Source organism: Rosa chinensis, chromosome 7, assembly GCF_002994745.2.
Source record: "Rosa chinensis cultivar Old Blush chromosome 7, RchiOBHm-V2, whole genome shotgun sequence".
In the NCBI taxonomy this organism is placed as follows: Eukaryota; Viridiplantae; Streptophyta; class Magnoliopsida; order Rosales; family Rosaceae; genus Rosa; species Rosa chinensis.
In genome coordinates, this window is record NC_037094.1 from 46,377,083 (window position 1) to 46,394,905 (window position 17,823).

Here is a 17,823-nt window from a genome sequence, read left to right on the forward strand (position 1 = left end):
ATTGAAACAAGAAAAATCAGAAATTATCTCAAGGAATTTCGGCAAGATTTCTAGGGAATTAAAAGAGAATTTTGTGATTGGTTGAACCACCTCATAGGGCTTATGTGGCAAGCAAGCATTGGAGGAAATTATGTGGAGTAATCATGTTAATTTCGTGGAAAATAAAGGAGAGCACGGCTTGGAGACCAAGTTGGCCGTGCTCCTATATAAACTCCCCCTTTCTCAACGTCAAGGGTTCCTTTTTCCTTCACAATTTACACTTTGGAAAAATCAGAAATTTTGCTCTTGTTGCCGTGAGGTTTTCCTCTCCTTTCTCCATCCTCTAGTCATCTCCACGAGTTCAAGCAAGGCCAAGGGAGAAGAAGCATAGCCGTGAGCATCCATCATCCATCTCCAACTTTGAAGATTGCTTTCGAGATTCAAGAGACCACATCATCAATTCGTTCATCTCATCTTCATCCACGGTGTAATCCGATTCTCCTTTGTAACCTTTGCTTTGAATTTCGTTGGTTTTGTTCTAGTTGACATATGTGTTTGAACGAATATTAATTTCTGGAATTTTTATGATTAATTGAGAATTTTCAGATTCATATTATTGTTCTTCGAGAGTTGCTTATGTGGGTTTGTTTAATTAAATTTGCGTTATAGATAACTTTTGTATTTTAATCTTATGTGGTTGCAAACACTTAGGGTTTCGATATAATTGGTGCTAGGTTTAAGAACATGAAATCGACTTTTCGTTTTGTGTAAACTTGAATCAAAGTAGTAAAGGTTTTGTACAAAGATCGAATTTAATTAACGAGGATTGCAATTAGGTGGACTTTTCCATACTAAGTTGTACACTTGAGTTGATAGCCTTTCTCTATGTGTAATGCGTTAAACATGACATGATTGACTAGCTTTCTAGGGTTTGATTGCATGTTTGATAAGATTAATCTAGGTGCTTTCGCTTAGGTTAATTAGCATTGAAAAGTAAAAAATGGGAATTCATTTGCTTTCGAATGTTTCACATGATCAACTCCTTTCTCATGACTTAGATGAACAATATTAGGGTTTGAGTCAATTTTAATCATATGTTTCGGTTTTGATCTTTGTTCTCTCATTCCATTCGTATGTTTATGTTTTTGCATTTTAATTGTTTTGTTAACTTAGTTTTATTTTCGAAAAAACCAAAAACAAAATCCCCCCTTTTTCGTAAATATGTTTATATTGTGTAAATAATATACTTTGTTTTAATTTTAATTGTTTGTTTGTCCTACATTGACAGGTGTACCCTCAATCCCCGGAATAGAACGATCCCTACTTACTTTTACTACTAATGACATTTCAGGGTTAAATTATGCGCTTGCTAAAGGCGCATCGCATCAAGTGTTCCCACCAAAATCATGCTCAGTCGTTCAACCCGTGGTTAGCCTCCGAAACACTATGAACCTACTCTAAGTGCTAAGGCTAGATACCTTGTTGCTAAATATGTGTCGACCCATAGGTTATCTAAATGGTATGCAACTTTTGTGAATCAATTATCTTCTGTGTCTCTTCCTAGTAAAGTGCAGGATGCCATGAAGGATGAGAAGTGGATGAAAGCAATGACAGTCGAGATGGATGCTCTTGAGGAGAATTGTACGTGGGAGTTAGTATCATTACCACCCGGGAAGAAGACAGTTGGTTGTAGGTGGGTGTATACAGTAAAACATAATTCGGATGGTTCAGTGGACCGGTACAAGGCAAGATTAGTGGCTAAAGGCTATACTCAGAAGTATGGAGTGGATTACGATGAGACATTTTCACCAGTGGCCAAAATTAACACAATTCGGGTACTTCTTTCATTAGCTGCTAATCTTGATTGGCCTTTGCAACAGTTTGATGTTAAGAATGCATTCTTGCATGGTGACCTGCATAAAGAGGTTTATATGGATTTGCCTCCTGGATATGGTACTTCCACTGGAGAGCAGATGGTGTGCAAATTGAAGAAGTCGCTTTATGGATTGAAGCAGTCTCCCAGAGCTTGGTTTGGCCGGTTCACCAATCATGAAGAAAATTGGATACTGACAGAGCAATTCAGATCACACCTTATTTCTTAAACATCAGTGTGGTAAGGTGTTTGTCTTGATTATTTATGTTGATGACATGGTTGTGACAGGTGACGATATTGAGGAGATTCAAAGGTTACAAGGTCAGTTATCTTCTGAATTTGAGATGAAAGATTTGGGTAATTTGAAATATTTCTTGGGAATTGAAATTGCTCACAATCCTGTTCAGCATGATCGCACGAAACATGTGGAGGTAGATCGACACTTCATTAAAGAGAAGCTAGATGGACAAATCATTTTGTTTCCCTTCGTTCCTACTGAAGAACAGTTGGCGGATATTCTTACAAAAGCTCTCTCGAGTAAAGCATTTTATGACTCACTTGACAAGTTTAACATCTGTGATTTGTATGCACCAACTTAAGGGGGAGTGTTGGTGTGAGTTGGTAGAGTGGTCCATCCAGACAAGTGTGGTAGACAGTGAGTTGGTGGAGTAATAGCAGATAATGGTGGCAGACAACTTTAGATATTCTGTTGTATAGTTTTATCCTTTAATGTGTAACTCAATGTGTATATATACTCCATTCTTGGAGAAGAGTAAATCATCTGAAAATTCCCAAAACATTCTCGTTCTTTCTGACTGTTCTTACTCTCTTTAGCTCTGTCATTTTGTGCTATATATTGTTTATATTCATATGTAGAATATTACTAGACGGTCCTTCGTTTAATTGGTAGTTTGCGGTAAGATGTGATTTCTTCTAAAACGGACATTAGGTTCAAAGATAGTCTTGGGATGCTAATTTCATCTAAGACTTAAAAGTGCAGACTGGGTGAACAAGGAGTTCAGGAGTGTTTAATAACCCCTCAGGGAAATTATAATGATTGACATGTCAATTGGTAGTCTAGATGTGGTCACATATAAAGTTTGCATTAGAACCTTATGATGACTGACATAGTTGGTGTATATGAAAATTTATGCGCTCATTAACATTAAAGAAGGGCTAAATACTAGTTACTACCTTGTGGTTTAGGTCCAAAATCAATTCAGTCCCTGGACTTCTAATTTCATCAAAAACACCCCTGCACTTTCAATTTTGATCTAATAGGTTCAATTCATTAATATTATGTTATGAGTTCAAGTTATAGTTGGATTATTTGTTAAAAAACTATTTATTTTATAGTAGGACTCACTCCTAAATTGACTATGCAGGCCACCTCGACACCACATCATAAAACATAGGTCATATATGAGCCACGTTAACAAGTTAAATAACTTCAATTATTGGAAAACTAACAACTTGGACCTATTATATCAAAATTGAAAGTGCAAGGGTGTTTTTGATGAAATTAGAAGTTCAGGGACTGAATTGATTTTGGACCCAAACTACAGGGTAGTAATCAGTATTTAGCCCATTAAAGAATATGGGTTCATACTTGTCTAGTTGTCTCCATATGTCTTATAGACTACTAGAAGTGGGATCTTCTTTGGGATGAAAAGGAAAAATGAAAAGAAGGCTGTTTGGCTTAGGCCACAACATTTAATAAAGCCTCTTGCAGAATGGTATGATATGGAACTATTATCCCGTGGAATGGAGAGTATGATAACAGAAAAGCAATTGTCAGAATTGTTTTTGTGTGTGCATTTTGCAACTTTATTTCATACACTATGCCAAAAACTGCATCAGACGACGGGAGAAAACTATTGTGTGATTTGGAGTGCCATCGTTGTAGAGCGAGTCGTTGTCTGTTGAAAATTCAGACAACGGTGAAACACAGTTGTCTGATAAACAAACAGGCAACGGGTATGTGTTATAACTGTTGTGTGATGGCTCGGCAGATGCCAGGCGCAGCTGCGCAGCAGTTGAAGCGCTGCCTTCAGACAACACTGCTTGCTTTGAAGCTGTTGTATGTTAAACTTGTCGGACAACGTACTTTTATTTTGTGTGTTGTCTGATTGATCCTCAAACTTCAATGCTTGGACTATATCTGTTGTATGATTGATATTTGGGACAACAGAGTTCAATTGCATCTGTTGTATGATTTAGTTTTGGGACAACAAAATTCAATTGCTTCTATTGTGTGAGTATGAATTAGAAGACACTGATTTGTTAAAAACTGAAGTGTGATATGAATGATTGCATTTGCTACATTATAAAACTGTTGTACGATCATTTTCATTTGCTATATTTTGGGCACATATAGCTCCATTTTACCTAATGAACAATGATCAATTGGAAAGAAAACACATTGCAAGCCATCAAATGAGTAATCCAATCCATTCCATATGCCAAAAATGTTAAAATGGAGCATTTCCCAATCATTCAACATCTTGTTTTACATTCTAATACATATATGTCCTATCTACTTGAACATCAAAGGTCGATACACATATTATTCCAAAGCATTCTGTCTTCCAATGTTGCCTGCAAATATATAGGAAGAGTAGTTTTTAGTGACAAATCAATTAATCCTGGAGTAAACAAAAACCAACCATTACCAATAAGATTGCATCACATCATTATCGAAATACAATGCCATGTCACTTTTACTTTAGAACATACGAAAAAGAGTTCCAAACTGAAACTCACTTGCAGAATCTCTTTGATATATCTACTGTTAGATAAGCTCAAACTTTAACTTGACATCCTGTGATATAACAACATGGTGAAACACTTTTCATATCCCTATCCTTCTTAATTAGCTATGTCTTGTAATTAAAAACATAAATGACTTGACAAAAAGTTGATTTGGAAAATCTTAGCCTCCAAAACTATGCGACTTATCCAATACGCAGGACATTAAGAAGCATAGAGCATAAAAGGGTCATTGAGATAGAACAGAGTGCATATTGTACTCCAAAGCAAAGCAACTCAAGTTAATTTTCACAAGATAAATAGGTTTTCATCTTACATGCTCTGAATTTATTACAAACTAAGCACTTGTGTCCACAGGATAAGATCAAATCTTTTTTCCAGATGCAAATGACTTCCAAAACAAACAAACGTAACAGTAAATACGCTCCCGGTTCCTAAAGTGTTAAAGGGTATAGCAAAACAAAAAAAATGCCCTTTTAGAGTTATCTAAAATATTTCAGTCCAGCATACAAACATGGGCTCTTCTAAAAGAATGAGGTTAACAACCAAACTTGCAAAAAGTATGAAACCTGGCAAAACTAATTAGAGTACCTAAAGACATGAAAAGAGATGTGGATTAAATTCACACAAATTAGAATGACTTGCAAAATGCTTGGATTTCATAACAAAGCCAAATACAAACATGATGCTGGATTTTCATTATACAATAATATAAAAGAAATTACTGAAGATGCCAAATCACTTAGGACTTTGACACAAGACCAAAGTAGGGAAAACTCACTCTTAAATCCTTTTCAATATTATGGAACTACTATGTTTCAAAGCCGGGAAAAATCTCACAGAAATCCATAATTTTTTTAGTGTTACTTTGACAACTTTGACACTAAGAAAGCTTAACCAAACATAACACTAAATTAGCCATATGACCAACTTTTTGGCAATGCAAGTGATCATGCAGTGCAAGTGATCATACACTAAACCCTATATCTGAAAAACTTCAAGACTAATCTCCTTAGAACCATTGTCACACCCCAATCCAAATATATGGAATCAAGAACCACTACGCCAAAAATTGAATCAGACGACGGCTAAAAACCATCGTCTGATAGAGGCAAACCGTCGTATATCGAGGCGCCGTCTGATGAAGGTCGATTGTAGAGAACCGTCGTGTGAAGGGCTTGGCAGCATGTCGGCATCATGCCGGCAGCCTGTCGATAACATTAGCTGTTGCGTGACTATTCTTCAGATGACGAGCGACTTTAGAAACTGTTGTGTGATTGCAACTCAGATGTCGTTTTATTTTATGCCCGTTGTGTGACTTTTATTCAGACGACAGTTTTTCAAAATATCCATTATCTATTTTAAATTCAGACGACAGTTTTTATTTTTGGGTCATTGTGAATATTGTGCACATACTACAGTTTTTTTGTGGTTATTGTTGTCCTAATAGAATGATTCAATGCATTGTATATGCTGAAACTGAAATAAAAATGATCAACTTAACAGTAGCTGATCAATATATAGAAGAAATTGTTATATATAATCCACATCATGCACCAAAATAGATTGTGCAAAGGCAACCTTTCATCCACAAAAGGAGTACATCTAATACTACTTTCCTAGCAATATACATCCACAAATTTACTTAAGGAGTCTAGCTTTGCAAGTTTTGCTGCTCTCATGGCGTCATTGGAGTCTAGCTTTGGAAGCTTGTGTAGGAGCTTTTGGCTCTCTTTTTGTAGTTCCAGCTGCATATAGATCAATAGTTCAGCAAGGGGCGCACACATGCCAGAACAGAAATTGGATCGATATGGGCAGGACACTAGTTACATCTGCAATTCAGTCATACCCTTTCTCACCAATCAATGCTAGGATCATGTACCTGAGATCAGAAAAAAGGAAACAACAGACTTAAGCTAAAGATCTTTTATCCGCATGCATCCAAGACCTATCTTCCATCTAAATAAAGAAGACAACAAATAGCAAACTATATCATTATTCTGTTAACAGTGAAGCATATCTACCTGACAAGTCCACAATATTGAATGACCTAACCTTGTCAAAGTCATTGAGCTTCAGCTTGGACTCTCTCTCAATCTTTGCACCAAGACCTGACAACAAATTCATGCCAGTCGAAAAGAAGGCTAGCATTACCTGCGGTTCATTATTTTAGTAAAAGTGCTGAACAGATATATGCACAGAGAGGAAGTGAAATTGCAAAGTGCCACAGACAACATCATTATCTAATGAACTATCCACTAAACATGACAGATATGCATACCAAAGAGATCCTCCTATAGTTAAATAGTCTAATAGTGGTAGCAAGAAATTGCATTCCCTTCAACAGTTTATAAATTACACAGAATAAAATCCTACAGTCTTTATCAGTAAATAAAATATAAAAACTCAAACTTGTTTTAAAATTTATATAAGTAAGCAGTCAAAGTAATTCTTTAATGCCTCCAAAGATCCCAGAAAACCTGTAGTTTAAGCTCATCTGAGTTAGAAAAAAAAAAAAACACTACAACCACAACTAATATAATCAAGAAGCTATTAGCCTATTACAAAAGAAGTCCAAGGCATGAATCAAAGTGCAGTAACACATTCTTGAAGCCAAGAAAAATAGTATGTGGAAGCATTACCAGGCGTTATAAAATCAGAGAGACCAAAATCAATAACCCTCACTTAAGCATCCTCTTCTCTTGTGGCAAAAAGAAAATTCTGCTAAGCAGTCAAATGAAAAGAGTTATTGGTAATAGGTTCGGACGAGAACTGAAGATGTAAAACAAACTACATGTGGAGGGGACTTTCAATACTATTCCATCCAAATGCAAGAAAGTAGTGGAAAGTAGAAACTCTGAATGTAGTTGTACCTCTGGCTTTAAATCACGATGCACAACACCTTGAAGATGACAATAGGCAATTACACTAAAAATTTGCACAATAATAACTTTAGCATCTTCTTCTGTGTATCTTCCACCCCTGTCACAAGGAGTTACTGAGAATAAATCAAATCGAAATCATAAATCTGAAGGTGCCCAACCACAAGTTTCAATATAAGAATATAATTCTACCTGGATAAAATTTTATCCAGTAGTTCTCCACCTTCACACAACCTGAAAGTGAAAGAAATGAGAGAAAATCATATCAAATTTCAAAACAGGTTTTTCTGCCAACAAAAGTGTTCATTCTTCTCAGTTCTAAGACTAGGCTTAATATGTGTGTGTGTGTGTGTGTGTTCATAAAAGTAAACCATAAACAACAATACAAATGATGTCCCAACAAGGCTGACTCCTATAAATTGGTGTGAAGGAATAAGACTAAAAGAAAAATTACATGTACTCCATGACTATGTGTGTGTGGGTAAAGGTAAACACCATAAAAGCTTGAGGTCCCCAAACTCATAGGCATGGAGGATGGTTCAATTTGCAAGAAAATTTAAGAGGAAAGTCATAAACTTAATTAATCAAACAGATGTGAGCAAAACCCATGAACACAAAAAGGGCTCTCTTTTCATTTCTAACCTCATTCACATTCACAGAAACACAAATAAAAAATCAAGTCAATAGCTTCAACTCTGAACCCAGATGAAACAAAGAACCAGTCAATAGCCACCATTAGCAGAACAAAGATATACCCATTAAAGAAAAATTAGAAACACCCTCAAAGCTCCAAGCTTTGCACTGGAAACTAAACCAACATTGCAGAAATCCCACAAACAAACACAGAACAGAACACCAAGAATGTTAGAGATTTCTCTTACACGTTTCTGTTCCCGATCTGACAAGATCTCCAATCTCTCTCTCTCTCTCTAAGATAGAAATCTCTCTTCTTCTTTTTTGAGAGAAGGGTCTAAAATAACAACAATAACAAACTCACAATCACATAACACCACCTCCCCCCCAAATCAGAAAGTGAAAACGATTTTGAAGAGAATCGAGACCCAGTTACAGAATCGAAGACAATCAACCAAAAGAAATGATTTTGATACCTGAGGCAACGGGAACAAGTCCGGCTAAACTGGCCAACGGTACTTTTCTCCAAGGGAATCGGCTCAATCTGGAGAGGCTCAACCTCAGTTCACCGGCTCAATCCAATTTGCAGGGAGATGCGATTGGTTAGAGAGAAGAATGAGGGCTTGGGAGAGTGAGGTTTTGGCTAGAGAGTGAGGATTTTCATTTTGGTATGGGTCTGTCGAGATTGGACTGGGTCCGATCGGAAATCGCTTCTCCGGCCACCTCTCCGCGGCGGACCACCGGCAACAGCTTCGTCTCGGTGGCGCCTACATCCCTGTGGTCTCAGATTGTACATGCAGCGACTGTGAACGGAGAATCGACGATCCAAAGCATGAAGAACCTCCGGCGAGTGTCAACGAATTACGGCGGCGACTCCGGTCACCGTTTGGGATGCATTTGGTATGGAACTTCATCCTCTCGTCATGCTCTACACGTTTCTACACTTAGTTTTTGAATTAGATTAAGTTTTGATGATTTACGTTTCTGGGTAGCTACGGCTCCGACGTGTTCTTCGACGCCGGCGACCTTTCCGGCTCTCCTTGGCTTAGTCTCGGCCTCGACTGCAACTGTAGACAAGGAATTGGGCAGTTGGCTGGGCAGATCACGTTGACATCCTCAATTCATCATCTGCCTAGTTTCCGCAAGGAGTTTGATTTGGTTGCAGTTGGAATTTGAAGGTATAATTCAAAATGTTGAATTGAAGTTTGGTTATTGTCATGCAAATCCGAAGTTAGTAGCTTGAGTTGGTATGACTTGGTGGAAATCAGTTTCCTTGGCTGTGGAGTTTTGTCAGATTGTTATAGTTTCGGTAGCTTGGAGTTTATGTTTGAATTGGGTAGGAAATTGATGTTGTTATGCTGAAAATTGGTCGTGGAACTGACTATGTAGAGTGGATTGTGATTATCAGGCTTGATGTCTTGTTAGTGTTGTTTGGAATTGTTTCTGGCCGGTTTTGTAAGTTAAAGTCTTGTTGGTGTTGCTAAGGCAGGTAAATCGAAATGATTGGGAAAAGTTTGAGAAATGATCAAGTTATGAAGTATGGGTGTACATAGTAATTCTATCAGAATTGTTATCCGACGAAATTTGAATTAGAATTAAAGTTGAGTGTTAAAGTGATAATAAGTAGAGATAAAAGAAATTAATATATATTGGGTGGCCTTTGTAAATCGGTTGCACTCAATATATGTTTGGTCAATATTGTAATTTCAAGTGAATGTTCGATAGTCTAAGTTAATTATCGAACCTATCTTGATTGGTCAAATGTGGTCAAACTGGTCAATGTTGGTCAAACGTTGGTCAAACAATGGTCAAAGTTGGTCAACTCCTGGTCAAACCAGGAAAACTTGATTGTACGATTTGTACTCGTCGAGATTTCAATTAATTGTTCAAAAGATATTGACTATCGAAATGTTGGAACTTAGGACTCCAGTTACCCGCGGAACAGAAGGTTCGCGACTCTCGGAGTACGTGAGAGAAAGCATCGGAATCCAGGTAGGGTTTCAGGACTCTCCTCGGTTAGTGATTTTCTTATATTGTTATTAAATGATGCATGTTAGTTGGTATGGTTTGGTCATGTTCAAATGCAATGCATACTAACCAAACCATGTGAGAAATGTGATGGCTTGAGAGCGAAGGGTGGCTCTGACTTCCTTGGGTTCGATCCCCAAAACCTCCGGAGGGTTAGTTACACCGGTCGGACGGTGAGCGATCGCAACGACGACCCGATCCGTGTGTGTAGCTAGGTAGCGGACGCTCTCGCTACGCTTACCTGGTGATAAATTAATTTGAGGTAAGGTCGTGTAGTGGGTCTATGGGACCGGCCATCAGGTAATATTTGGATTTGGCGCCGTATTTATTTAAGCATCATGCATAAGTTTTCAAATCGAGAAATATTATGAAGTTTGTCGTTCCTTAAAAATATTTGGTTTAAGCTTATTTTCATACTGGGATCCCAAATATATATTTACTGGTTTCAAACCTAGTCGTGGTAGAGTTCCTGTAGAGCAGCGAGGACGAAAGCTCACCCCTACAACAGTGTGGATGCAGGTACTGTGCACTGGTGACGGGACAATAGCGGAAGGAGCTGGGTGTGCAGAACAAGTTCGGTAAATCGTCATTTGAACCTTATTCTAAATTCTATTTCTCAAACTTCGTATTCCGAGACTTGTTAATAGTTAGCCTTGTGTCAATGTTGGTTGAGTTCTCATTTTCTTGAAGTTCGTACCTCTTGTGTGAGAACTCATTTCAAGTTCTAGACGAATGAAATAAATTTTAGCAACTCAAAGGTTTTCACCTCAAAAATATTTGTAGCTTCCGCTGTGTTTTCACAAAAAGTTTTTCAAACAAAATGCCTAGCAGTTCTCTAGAATGTAAATCGAGCGTTCGGTTTATGTTTTTGAGGCTCGCGGCACTGTGACGTGCTTAAGCTGGTGAGGTGCAGCTTGGGGCGTTACAGAAAGTGGTATCAGAGCAATGCTTCCGAGTTTTCGATTTCAATGATCTAAAAATCTCTGGTACCCGAAAAAGTTTTTGTCGGCTCTTGAAAATTTTCACATTCTGTGAAAAAGTCGACTTGGGAAATGCTTGTTCAAGAACGTGTTTCTGAACCTTTGACTTGAAAAGGGTTGACTTCGGTTTTTAAGACCGAGTTCCGAAAAACGTTTGAGAAAGTTTCCGGAAATAGGATTTCGAAAAAACGGTTCACGAGCGGGTTTTAAAGTTGTTTCCAAAAAGGCGATTTGGAAGAAGGGGGATTCACTTCCCGTTACTATTCAAAAGTTTTGGAGTTCGGTGTTTACTATTTACGTGTTTAACCCGAGCCAACTTTGAAATGTGTTTTGCCGGAAATATGCTTTGTGCCGAAAAAGGCAAGTTTTAGTGGAAATCGTTGTTTAACTTCAACGTGGGTTTTTACATTTGAGGTTTTTGAACAAAACCTTACACTGATTCAAACAGTTCTTCAAAGTTCGTCTAGAGTCTTGATTTCCGATTCACTCCTTGGTTGTGAGAGGGGAAAAAGAAAGTTTACCTGAAAGGATTGTTGCTAGTGTGTATTCATATAATTACAACTCTTCACTCGTTTTAGGGCCCGACTGGCCACCGGATCCCCCTAATGTATACTGAGGTTGAAAGTTGTTAAATTACTGAATACAACTTGCGACAAATAAATGACTCTAGCGGTATTCTCCGAAATTTCAGCTTGTTGTGAGTCAGAACTATTGTTTGTTTTCCCCTTTGGATCCCTTTGACTTATGTTCCGACTTGTCTTTGTAATTGAAGTTGTGCTTGTTGCTATTAAGGTTGGACTTGGTAATTGATTCTTCTTTGGATATCTTGTCGAGTCTAGTTCACTTAATTGCTTCCACAGACTCGATTGTTGTGATTTGTCTTAAAGTCTTTTCAAGTCCAACTGTTATATGTTTATACATTATGTGAATTGGATTATGGATTCACTTCCAAATTGTGCATATTCACGTGAATCCTGTTCATTGAAATATTGTTGGAAGGACTCAATGTTGCATCTGTCTTGTAATCTTTATCGAGTCCAGTTACTGTTCATCTTTTTCTTTGTTCTTTGAATTGGAACAAGTATTGCCACCCAAAGCTCCTCCACAGTGCACAGACCGCGACAAAGATTACGTGGGCCCAGTATGAGGTAAAAGTAAAAAGGAAAAGGTACGTGAACGACAAACTTTAGGTCCCTATAAGAAAAGTTGATGTTTGGACATGGAAATTGTCTTGTGAGTTTCTTTTGGTTGTCTAAGTAATGTTGATTGTTACTCTCTGTTACTCTCATGTTAGACTTGAAATGTCGTTTGACAACGTTCGAAGACTTCGAATCATTATTCCGGGAAGATCCTGTCGAGCACAACTCGTTGACGCTTCTCATGCCTTAGGGGTATGAGTCAAGAAAAGTGGATTTTCAGCTACTTAATCTACTTAACGACAGAACTATAATCCTCGCTTGGACATGTCAACTTCGAAATTAAGAGGAATTAATTGTGCTTTAGTACTGCCTTTTGACGTTGCTTGTGTCATTTTAGGATTGAAAATCTGAAAGATTGGAGGAGAGAGCGAATTGCTACTTGAACGTCTTCTGTCCCCGAAAACTAAGCATGGATTCGGTGAGTGGTACCATATAAGGCGTTGCTTTAGGGTAGCCGAGGAAGCTACGCAATTAGAAAATTTATTGGTTTGACTAAGGTCACCTATGATATACCTGGTAGCGTTTAGACCTCTCGGGAATGCTTTAGCAAGTTAACGCGTGTTCAACATAGGCCAAAAGTTTATCATAAGGGAAGAGGTGTGCATCCACCTTGCGACCTCTATGGCGGCTGCGTGAATTATGTTTCTTCAACTCACACCTATGTGAAGTGGGAACTCTGTGTCAGTTATGGCTATAACTGACTTGAGTTTCTAGATGTCGGGATTCGTGTACGTACAAGACTACTTTGTTCCGTGGAACAAAAGGTTTGACTTTGGGTATCGATTGATTGGGTAAACATCGACATGTTTTGACTCTTGCGTGGTTGAGTTCGTTTGGAGCTCCACCATTTGCCGAAGTCAAAAATGAAAGGTCGTGAAGTAAGACGTCTTTCAAGGAAGCGCAGACGACTCTCTGGGATTCTGGCCGTCTACAACAATACGTATTACCGGTAAGATATCATTTGAGGACTGCAAGTATTTCTTCCTTGCTAATGGTTACGTTGACTTTTATTCCCTTGTTTTGGTTGATGTTTTTTTTACGATTCTCCAACCTCATTAAAGTTCTAGTTGGTTGAAATCATGATAGCTCAACGTTGAAATTTATCCATTTGAGTTGTTTCCAAGGTTTAGAAAATCTTGTGCCTCGAGAAAGCTTTACAGGTTGCAAAAGAATTTTTGACTAAAGTAATTTCAAAATTGTTTTCAATTCCAACAATGTTCAGCATCTTGGCTAATGATTTGTAAAATTTCACTTCGTGTCAACTGGACATGAAGTCGTGGCAATTTTTCCAAATCTGCTTTATGAGAATGGAGAATTTGAAAACTTCTCTGCAAGTTGTTTTGGTAAAAATTTCACTTCCTTTCTCTTCCGTTCTTGGAAGTTTACGGATTTGGTATTGGGAATCATTTGGAATTTCCTAGAGCTCAAATTCCTTTTCTTAGGAAATTTGCAAAATGAAGTTTTGGCATTGTTTTCGGTTGCTTATCCATATAAGTCAAGTTCAACGTAAACTGTAGTCAGGGAAGATATTCTCTACACTACTAGACGATTGGCAACCGAAGGTCGAGAAAGAGATGGTGAAGAGTGAAAGGCGGAAAGCTTGCGTCATCACCATCAGAGAAATGCGACTTGTGTGTACTTAGCTTTTTGGCTTAACATGGTCTTGTTAAGGTGTAGACTAGAAAAGTGTCTTGACGTCAAGTACGTAACGGGTGTTGTTCATGGTTGCTTAACCATTAGTTCCTCTAATTTTGGCGAAGCTTACGAGATCGACGCTATGCTATGCGTGGAAGCATGTGAGCCTTCAATCTCCAAGCGGTAAACCTTTAACGGTGATCCTCGAATTTCGTCGAATCATGACGGAAGCGCTTGTTGAAGCTCGTTATCAAGACTGGTCGTCGATTCGACTAACTAGTGTCCAAGGACCTATTGGCACGTGGTTGTTGCAGGAGGGGCAACATGAGTCGATGTTGCTAAACGGCGTGTATCGTCGTCCGCATGGTTAGAAAGAGTACTTCACTTTCGAGTTCATGGAGTGGATGCATTAGCCAAGATGGAGGTCATAAACGGCTACTTGACGAACTCGAATGCACCACGAGAAAATCTGTAAACTGTCATCATGTGGGAATTCGTGGAATAACTTCAGAATCGGTTGTTAGGCTCCGTCGTGTATTCCTTGTAAAGCGTGATTAGTAAAGACGGATGCTCAACTAGTTATGCATGTGTATGTCCTTCTAAGGACAGTGGCTTCTTCCACGGTAAACTGCGGGTTATATGTTAGTGAGCGATCGATGAACTCCTAACAAAGAGTGTATTCCAATAGACGATAATGGTGGTCAAAGCTACGGATCGTAGCGACAACGTCGACTTGTTCTTCATAGTTGACGTGGGTCCCGCGTAAGGAACATAATTTTACCTACGGGTAGTTGTATTCGACTACGAGTAGTTATGTCTTTTGACAAAACTGCAATTCCCAGAACATTGTATTTGTAATAAGCGGGAATTGGATGAAGACGTGAGTCGGCTATGAGTTGCCAGTTGTGGCAGTATTGTGTTTGGGGTAACAAGGTTGGTAGTTACCCAGTCTTATTGGTATAAACATGAATTGTCTATGGAAATGATGAGTATAGTGGTGTTGTGAGGAGAGTAATGAGATTGTTGATTACTCAGTCCGGTTGTTATAAGAAAAGTCTTGTGGTTACCGAAAAGTGAAATTTAGCGGAGTGAAGTGTATCCTGTTGGTGATAAATGAGGAACACTTGGTAAAGAGAAATGTTAGCTCCGATGTTGATATGTATGACTAGAAATAGTTGGGTTGTACCACAAGAAAGAATTTAAAATGTTATGGGTACTGGAGTCCGACATGAAAAATGAAGTAGTGTTGACCGTTTGACCAATCATGAAATTTCGAGGACGAAATTTATTTAAGGGGGGTGGAACTGTGAGCCCCGGAAAAGTTTATCGAATTGAAGTGAAATAGTTCGATAATTTATTTATCGATCTCAATAATTGTCAAAGTGCTCGAGGAAATTTTCAAAAATTTTCTTAAAGTGAAATCCTCAATTTAGGAGGTGGATGGTAAAGTTTACGGCACGACGAGTTCGTGGAAATTTTCGGAGAATTTTCCGGATAACCGAGCTATTTATCATGATTTTCCGAAGTTGTGGAATCCTAGAAAATAATTTAGAAAAATGGAAAGATAAGTGGCACGATCCTAGCCTTCCATTCCCTCCACCGCTTAATCTTAGCCATCCTTGTTAATTGGACCAAGCTATTTATATAGGCCCTTGATCAGTTGGAAGGACCAGAAGGATCGAGAGACAGAGAGAGAGAACCAGAGTTCTCTGACCGAGACGGACGCGACCCGCGACTGGGTCCGATCGGAAATCGCTTCTTCGGCCACCTCTCCGCGGCGGACCACCGGCAACAGCTTCGTCTCGGTGGCGCCTACATCCCTGTGGTCTCAGATTGTACATGCAGCGACTGTGAACGGAGAATCGACGATCCAAAGCATGAAGAACCTCCGGCGAGTGTCAACGAATTACGGTGGCGACTCCGGTCACCGTTTGGGATGCATTTGGTATGGAACTTCATCCTCTCGTCATGCTCTACACGTTTCTACACTTAGTTTTTGAATTAGATTAAGTTTTGATGATTTACGTTTCTGGGTAGCTACGGCTCCGACGTGTTCTTCGACGCCGGCGACCTTTCCGGCTCTCCTTGGCTTAGTCTCGGCCTCGACTGCAACTGTAGACAAGGAATTGGGCAGTTGGCTGGGCAGATCACGTTGACATCCTCAATTCATCATCTGCCTAGTTTCCGCAAGGAGTTTGATTTGGTTGCAGTTGGAATTTGAAGGTATAATTCAAAATGTTGAATTGAAGTTTGGTTATTGTCATGCAAATCCGAAGTTAGTAGCTTGAGTTGGTATGACTTGGTGGAAATCAGTTTCCTTGGCTGTGGAGTTTTGTCAGATTGTTATAGTTTCGGTAGCTTGGAGTTTATGTTTGAATTGGGTAGGAAATTGATGTTGTTATGCTGAAAATTGGTCGTGGAACTGACTATGTAGAGTGGATTGTGATTATCAGGCTTGATGTCTTGTTAGTGTTGTTTGGAATTATTTCTGGCCGGTTTTGTAAGTTAAAGTCTTGTTGGTGTTGCTAAGGCAGGTAAATCGAAATGATTGGGAAAAGTTTGAGAAATGATCAAGTTATGAAGTATGGGTGTACATAGTAATTCTATCAGAATTGTTATCCGACGAAATTTGAATTAGAATTAAAGTTGAGTGTTAAAGTGATAATAAGTAGAGATAAAAGAAATTAATATATATTGGGTGGCCTTTGTAAATCGGTTGCACTCAATATATGTTTGGTCAATATTGTAATTTCAAGTGAATGTTCGATAGTCTAAGTTAATTATCGAACCTATCTCGATTGGTCAAATGTGGTCAAACTGGTCAATGTTGGTCAAACGTTGGTCAAACAATGGTCAAAGTTGGTCAACTCCTGGTCAAACCAGGAAAACTTGATTGTACGATTTGTACTCGTCGAGATTTCAATTAATTGTTCAAAAGATATTGACTATCGAAATGTCGGAACTTAGGACTCCAGTTACCCGAGGAACAGAAGGTTCGCGACTCTCAGAGTACGTGAGAGAAAGCATCGGAATCCAGGTAGGGTTTCAGGACTCTCCTCGGTTAGTGATTTTCTTATATTGTTATTAAATGATGCATGTTAGTTGGTATGGTTTGGTCATGTTCAAATGCAATGCATACTAACCAAACCATGTGAGAAATGTGATGGCTTGAGAGCGAAGGGTGGCTCTGACTTCCTTGGGTTCGATCCCCAAAACCTCCGGAGGGTTAGTTACACCGGTCGGACGGTGAGCGATCGCAACGACGACCCGATCCGTGTGTGTAGCTAGGTAGCGGACGCTCTCGCTACGCTTACCTGGTGATAAATTAATTTGAGGTAAGGTCGTGTAGTGGGTCTATGGGACCGGCCATCAGGTAATATTTGGATTTGGCGCCGTATTTATTTAAGCATCATGCATAAGTTTTCAAATCGAGAAATATTATGAAGTTTGTCGTTCCTTAAAAATATTTGGTTTAAGCTTATTTTCATACTGGGATCCCAAATATATATTTACTGGTTTCAAACCTAGTCGTGGTAGAGTTCCTGTAGAGCAGCGAGGACGAAAGCTCACCCCTACAACAGTGTGGATGCAGGTACTGTGCACTGGTGACGGGACAATAGCGGAAGGAGCTGGGTGTGCAGAACAAGTTCGGTAAATCGTCGTTTGAACCTTATTCTAAATTCTATTTCTCAAACTTCGTATTCCGAGACTTGTTAATAGTTAGCCTTATGTCAATGTTGGTTGAGTTCTCATTTCCTTGAAGTTCGTACCTCTTGTGTGAGAACTCATTTCAAGTTCTAGACGAATGAAATAAATTTTAGCAACTCAAAGGTTTTCACCTCAAA

The 17,823-nt window shown here is 38.8% G+C and overlaps 1 long non-coding RNA gene across 1 annotated transcript; it reads right to left on the minus strand.

The window, feature by feature from the left end:
• Positions 1–6,112: 6,112 nt before the first annotated feature.
• Positions 6,113–6,852, minus strand: LOC112177028. The gene is made up of 2 exons (XR_002927261.2): positions 6,677–6,852; positions 6,113–6,503 (listed from the first exon to the last, which is right to left on the minus strand). It is a non-coding gene; the product is annotated as an uncharacterized LOC112177028 (long non-coding RNA).
• Positions 6,853–17,823: the final 10,971 nt, after the last annotated feature.